This window comes from Elephas maximus, chromosome 6, assembly GCF_024166365.1.
Source record: "Elephas maximus indicus isolate mEleMax1 chromosome 6, mEleMax1 primary haplotype, whole genome shotgun sequence".
Lineage (NCBI taxonomy): Eukaryota > Metazoa > Chordata > Mammalia > Proboscidea > Elephantidae > Elephas > Elephas maximus.
The window spans coordinates 59,326,860-59,334,550 of NC_064824.1; positions in this window are offsets into that span (position 1 = coordinate 59,326,860).

The window sequence follows — 7,691 nt, forward strand, 5'->3', positions numbered from 1 at the left end:
TTGTCTGGTTCCCGATCTCAGTGGGAATGTTATCAGGCTCTCTCCATTTAGGATGATGTTGGCTGTTGGCTTTGTTTAAATGCCCTTTATTATGTTGAGGAATTTTCCTTCTATTCCTATTTTGCTGAGAGTTTTTTATCATGAATGAGTGTTGAACTTTGTCAAATGCTTTTTCTGCATCAATTGATAAAATCATGTGATTCTTGTCTTTTGTTTTATTTATGTGGTGGGTTACATTAACTGTTTTTCTAATGTTGAACCATCCCTGCATCCCCAAACCCAACCCCATGAATCCCACTTGGTCATGGTGAATTATTTTTTTGATATGTTGTTGAATTCTATTGGCTAGAATTTTGTTAAGGATTTTTGCATCTACATTCATGAGGGATATAGGTCTATACTTTTCTTTTCTTGTGGTGTCTTTACCTGGTTTTGGTATCAGGGATATGGTGATTTCATAGAATGAGTTTGGTAGTACTCTGTTCTTTTCTATGCTCTGAAATACCTTTAGTAGTAGTGGTGTTAACTCTTCTCTGAAAGTTTGGTAGAACTCTGCAGTGAAGCCGTCCAGACCAGTGCTTTTTTTAATTGGGAGTTTTTTGATTAACTTTTAAATCTCTCTTTTTTTTTATGGGTCTATTTACTTGTTCTACCTCTGTTTGTGTTAGCTTAGGTAGGTAGTGTGTTTCTAGGAATTCATCCATTTCTTCTAGGTTTTCAAATTTGTTTGAGTATAGTTTTTCATAGTAATCTGATATGATTCTTTTAATTTCAGTTGGGTCTGTTGTAATTTTTTTCTGTTGTAATATCGCCCATCTCGTTTCTTATTCGGGTTATTTGCTTCCTCTCCTGTGTTTCTTTTGTCAGTTTGGCCAGTGGTTTATCAATTTTGTTGAGTTTTTCAAAAAACCAACTTTTGGTCTGGTTAATTCTTTCAATTGATTTTCTGTTTTCTATTTCATTTAGTTCAGCTCTAATTTTTATTATTTGTTTTCTTCTGGTGCCTGTGGGTTTCTTTTGTTGCTCTCTTTCTATTTGTTCAAGTTGTAGGGATAATTCTTTGATTTTGGCCCCTTCTTCTTTTTGTGTGTGTGCATTTATTGATATAAATTGGCCTCTGAGCACCACTTTTGCTGTTTCCCAAAGGTTCTGCTAGGAAGTGTTTTCATTTTCATTGGATTCTCTGAATTTCTTTATTCCATCCTTAATGTCTTCTATAATCCAGTCTTTTTTGAGCAGGGTATTGCTCAGTTTCCAAGTGTTTGATTTCTTTTCCCTGCTTTTCCTGTTATTGATTTCCACTTTTATGGTCTTATGGTCAGAGAAGATGCTTTGTCATATTTCAACGTTTTGGACTCTGCTAAGGCTTGCTTTATGACCTAATATATGCTGTATTTTAGAGAATGTCCCATGTGCACTAGAAAAGAAAGTATATCTGGCTACTGTTGGGTGGAGTGTTCTGTATATGTCTATGAGGTCAAGTTGGATGATTGTGGCATTTAGGTCTTCCTTGTCTTTATTGAGCTTCTTTCTGGATGTCCTGTCCTTCACCGAAAGTGGTGTGTTGAAGTCTTCTACTATTATTGTGGAGCTGTCTATCTCACTTTTCAATGCTGATAGAGTTTATGTATCTTACAGCCCTGTCATTGGGTGTATAAATATTTAATATGGTTATATCTTCATGGTGTATTGTCCCTTTAATCAGTATATAGTGTCCTTCCTTATGCTTCCTGATGGATTTAGCTTTAAAATCTATTTTGTCAGAAATTAATATTGCCACTCCTGCTCTGTTTTGATTATTTTTTTCTTGATTTATTTTTTTCCGTCCTTTGAGTTTTAGTTTGTTTGTGTCTCTAAGTCTAAGGTGTGTCTCTTGTAGGCAGCATATAGATGGATCTTGTTTTTTAATCCATTCTGCCACTCTCTGTCTGTTTATTGGTGCATTTAGTCCATTTACACTTAGGGTAATTACAGATAGGTATGAATTTAGTGCTATCATGTTGATGTCTTTTTTCGTATGTTGACAGTTTCTTTTTCCCACTTGATTTTATGTGCTGAGTAGATTTTCTTTATATATTGTCCTTTCCTCATATTCATTGTTGTTGATTTTGTTTCTGCTGAGTCTGTATTTTTTCTTATATTTTATTTTAATGAGTGGGTTAGTTTGTCTCCTTTGTGGTTACCTTATTATTTACCCCTATTTTTCTAAATTTAAAACTAACTTTTATTTCTTTCTATTTCCATATCTTTCTCTCCATCTGGAAGGTGTATGATTACATTTCTTAGTCCCTCTTTATTACTTCAATGTTGTCTTCTTTTATATAATAGCATCGCTGTTACCCTGTGTTGGGCTTTTTTTTTTTTTAATAATCTTGCTTTGTTTTTTTGGATTTCCCTATCTGGGTTGACTTCTGGTTGCTCTGCCCAGTGTTCTAGTCTTGGGTTGATACCTGATATTATTGATTTTCTAACCAAAGAACTCCCATTAGTATTTCTTGTAGTTTTGGTTTGGTTTTTATGAATTCCCTCAACTGGTGTTTATCTGGAAATGTCTTAATTTCACCTTCATATTTAAGAGACAGTTTTGATGGATATATGATTCTTGGAAGGCAATTTTTTTCCCTTCAATTTTTTAAATATGTTGTCCCATTGCCTTCTTGTCTGCATGGTTTCTGCCGAGCAGTACGAGCTTATTCTTATTGGCTCTCCTTTGTAGGTGACTTTTCTTTTATCCTTCGCTGCTCTTATAATTCTCCCTTTATCTTTGGTCTTGGCAAGTTTGATTATAATACGTCTTGGTGACTTTCTTTTAAGGTCTACCTTATGTATAGTTCGATGAGCATCTTGGATAGATATCTTCTCATCTTTCACAATATCAGGGAAGTTTTCTGCCAACAAATCTTCAACAATTTCCTCTGTATTTTCTGTTATCCCTCCCTGTTCTGGTTCTCCAATCACTTGTAGGTTATTTCTGTTAATAAAGTCCCACATGATTCTTAAGGTTTCTTCATTTTTTAAAATTATTTTTTCTGATTTTTATTCAAATATATGAGTGCCAAGTGATTTATCTTCGAATTCAGAAATTCTAGCTTCTACTTGCTCAATTCTGCTCCTCTGACTTTCTATTGAGTTAACTAATTTTTTAATTTTATTGTTAATCTTCTGAATTTCTGATTGCTGTCTGTCTATGGATTTTTCCAGCTTTTTAAACTTTTAATTATGTTCCTGAATAATCTTTCTAATTTCTTCCATTGCTTTATCTGTGTGTTCTTTGGCTTATTCTGCGTATTGCCTCATTTCCTTCCTGATGTCTCGAAGGGTTCTGTATATTAAACTTTTGTATTTTGCATCTGGTAATTCCAGGAATGCACTTTCATCTAGAAGATCCCTGGATTCTTTGTTTTGAGAGCCTGTTGAGGTGATCATGGTCTGTTTCTTTATGTGACTTGATATTGACTGTTGTCTCCGAGCTATCTATAAGTTATTGTATTTAGTTTATGCTTTCTTACTGTGTCGTACCTGCTTGCTTTGTTTTGTTTTGACATACCCCTATGGGTTGCTTGAGTGAGCTAGCTTGATTATTTTCACCTTTGGAGTTTTGGTGTCCTGTCCCCAGCTGGCTAGAGCTGTTATCAGGTATATCAGTCTAGGACTCCATTCAGTTTTCTTATATGAATTCAGCTCAGGTTTCCAGGTAGCTGATATCAAGTGTGTGTACAAGCTCTGTTGTACAGTCTTAGAGGGGCAGGGGTAATTGGCATATATACTGGTATCTGATTGCAGCAGGGGGTCATGCTCTGAACAAGGCAGGGGGTTGAAAACCTACCCCCAAGTGTCTCTGAGGAAAACACGTCTCTGTTCCCTAGAGTGTGCAGGTGGGTGGGTTCTGCAGAGGGATCATGGGCACCCAAAGTTTTCAGTTGTATGGACTGGGAGGTACCAGTTATCTTTGGAACTGTGTTGTGGGTGGCTGGATGACCTGAGTGGAGCTACCAGTCCTTAGGTCCCTCATGTGTGTAGGTGAGGACCTTGTTTAATAGGCAAAGCAATGTCAGACGTCAAACACCCACCTCTCCACTGCACAGCTGAAATGGTTGGAGTTTGCCAACAAGGGCCTGTTCTCCCGAAATAGGCCCAGACAGGTCCATGCAGAAGGGAAAGGTGCTCAAGGTCCACAGACGGTTTATGTCTGGACAGGAGCTGCTTCTGTCCTGAGCTCCCCCAGTTAATGGAGCTAGCAAATTATCTTTTCCCCCAGTTGCAAATTTTTTCGTTCCCCAAGACCGGGAGAATGGCTCTAGGTGCTCATCAGGGTCTATCTCAGGCCCAGGGATTCAGCTGCTGAAGCCGGCTTGGGGGTGCAGGGGGCTCGGTAAAATATATGCAAGTACTTAGCTTTTGCCGAGACTACCTTTCTCCTCAGGTTCCGGAGGTGTGAGTAGGCTGTGCGGCTGGCTGCTTCTCCCTGAGGAAACTGCTGCGGAACGCTAGTACCAGCCTGCCGCTGCCACTGCTGCAGCCGCTCCAGGAATGGTGCCTGAGGGCTCCGCAGGATTCAGGTCCGGTAGCTCCTCTCCACTTCTGAACGATCTTTTCCTCCCCCTGCCCCTCAGTTCATTCTCTAAGCTTGCCTTTGATGCTCAGGGCTCCCACCTTGTCACAAATATACTTGTTTCACTTGTTTTTCGGGTCTTTGTTGTAAAGATGGCTCGACGGAAGCGTCTTTCTATTCCGCCACCTTGGCTCCCTAGCTTATCAATTTTTAAATGATCCATTGATTCTTCTCTTAATACTGGAGTTAATACTGATAATAATTTATTGAGCTTATATGAGCTAGACTGTGTGGATTGCCTCATATATTTCATCTTATTTAACCTTCAAAACAACTTTATAAGGTAGATAACATAATTTTATTTTACAAATGAGGAAACTGAGGTTAGGATTTTAAGCAACTTGCTTGTGGTTACTAATTGGTAAATCCAAGATTTAATCTAAGTTTGTTTGGCTCCAAAGCCACTATAGTATGAAAGTTGTGCCACATCCTTCAATTTTTTTTTTTTTGACATATTCTGCTCAACTAGGTGTGGCGTGTCTACATTACCATCCTCAGATCTCAGAAACTGCCACTCAAAATGTATGTACTTAGATTATTTCATAATCTTATTTTATTCAGTGGTTTTTTTTCTTTCATTTTTTTTTTTTTCTCTTCTTTGTTTTTAATGGAAACCCTGGTGGTATAGTGGTTAAGAGCTACGGTTGCTAACCAAAAGGTTGGCAGTTCGAATCCACTAGGTGCTTCTTGGAAGCCCTATGGGGCAGTTCTACTCTGCCTATAGGGTCACTGTGAGTCGAAATCAACTCAATGGCAATGGGTTTGGTTTGTTTTTTTTGAACAAACCGAAGTTTTTGAGATAATGGCAAACATCCACCAACTACTCTGTGTGAGGCACAGCTTTAACTGCTTCACATGTATTAATTGCATTTAATCCTTGCAACAACCCTACTGGAATTATCATGATTTTATGTTTGAGGAAAGGAGGCAGAGAGAATCCATAGCCATCCCAAGGTAACAGAGCCAGGATTTGAACTCAGTAGTCTGTTTCCTTATGCTTTTAACTGCAGACCTATGAGTTGTTTTGAGTAATTGATACTGGGCAGGTTGTGAGGTGTTTTAATGTTTTTAGTGATTTTTTTCCTTAGAAATTATATTTATTTATTATCTGTAGCCCAGTCTACATTAAAATTAAAAAGGACAAACCTGCCTTCAATTTTCTATAACTGTTTTATCACTGTAAATACGATTTTAGTATTGTCAAGATTGGGTTTTAATGATAGCTAAATATAACAGAAAAATTCACTCAAAAGAGCATTGTTTTATTGATTTTTTTTTAACAATGAAAATTTTAAAGATTAAAGACATTCTGAATTTTTATTTTTGGATTCATCCCTTCCCCAATTTGCTTAGCTCTGGAATGGTGTTCAGGATAAGAATAAACAAAAAATATTTTCTTTACACATGGTATTTTGGAGGCTTGGTGGTTCTCCTGAGGGATTCTTTGGTAGAAGGTAAATTTGATAGCCATTTGAAGTACATAATGATTATGGGGAATGGTGAGCTATTGGTTGTGTGGAGTATCAGATGAATAAAGGACGTGGTTACAAAGACTGGAAAGGTCTGATGCGGTGTGAAAAGTTTCCCAAGGCTACAAAAATCTTTCTTTTCATATGAGTAAAATAGGCTAACGAATGACCTCCACTTTAGTTGCATTCATTCCACAGATGTCACAGAAGAAAAATGAAGATTAGATTCACATTTACAATCACATTCATTTTTGACTTGTCTTCTTTGCCATCTTTTAGTAAGTACTATTCAAAAGGTTGTTGTTTTGGTTTATGTTTCTTAGGAAGCAGCATTATATCTTTGTCTATAAGCATAGAAACAAGGAATGTTTATTTATTCTAGGTTTTTAAAATTGTGGTTAGAAACTTATAAAGTAACTATTTGGTTAAATTGTACTTAATTATGCTGTTGTCTTAATGTATGTATCATTTCTTTTTTGTTTTCATATTAACTTAAATAAAAACATAAAATCTAAGTGATGATAACCAGTGTTATGGATTGAATTGTGTACCCCAAAAATGTGTACTAACTTGGCTAGACCATGATTCCCAGTATTGTGTGGTCATCATCCATTTTGTGAGCTAATGTGATTATCCTATCTGTTGTAAATCCTAACCTCTATGATGTTAATAAGGCAGGATTAGAGGCAGTTCTGTTAAGAAGGTAGGACTCATTCTACAGGATTAGGTTGTATTTTGAGTCAGTCTCTTAAGATATAAAAGAAAGAATCGAGCAGAAAAGAGAGGAACCTCCTACCACCAAGAATGAAAAGTGGATGGCTTTAACAAACAGGAATTTGTTCTTTTATGGTTTAGGAACCCCTGGTGGTGCAGTGGTTAAGTGCTACACTGCTAACCAAAAGGTCGGTAGTTCAAATCCTCCAGGCGCTCCTTGGAAACTCTACAGGGCAGTTCTACTCTGTCTATAGGGTCGCTATGAGTCAGAATCAACTGTTCAGCAGTGGGTTTGGTTTTTTTGGTTTATGGTTTAGGAGGCTAGAAGTCCTAATTCAGGGCACCAGCTCCAAGGAAAGGCTTTCTCTCTCTGTTAGTTCTAGGGGAAGGTCCTTGTCATCAATCTTCCCCTGAGTCTGCAAGTTTCTCAGCACAAGGACTCCTGGTCCAAAGGCCGTGCTCTGCTTCTGGCTGTTCTTAGTGGTAGAAGGTCCCTCTCTGTCTGCTCCCGTTTCTCTCCTTTTATCTCTCATATGATAAAAGGTAATGTAGGCCACACCCCAAGGAAACTCCCCTTACAACAGATCAAGGCTGTGACCTGACTAAGGGGGTTGCTTCCCAACCTAATCCTCATTAACATGACCTAATCCTGCCTCATTGACATAAGGGACAGCTCACTGCCAAATGGTACCACAACCACAGGCATAGAATCTAGGATTTATAACACATCACAAAATGGAGACTAATCAGATAACAAAATGGGGGACAAGCACACAATATTGGGAATTATGGCCTTGCCAAGTTGACACATTTTTGTGGGACACAATTCAATCCATGACAGTGTATATTTTACATAGCTGAGATTGTGCTGCATAAATAAATAATCTTTTTTTCAT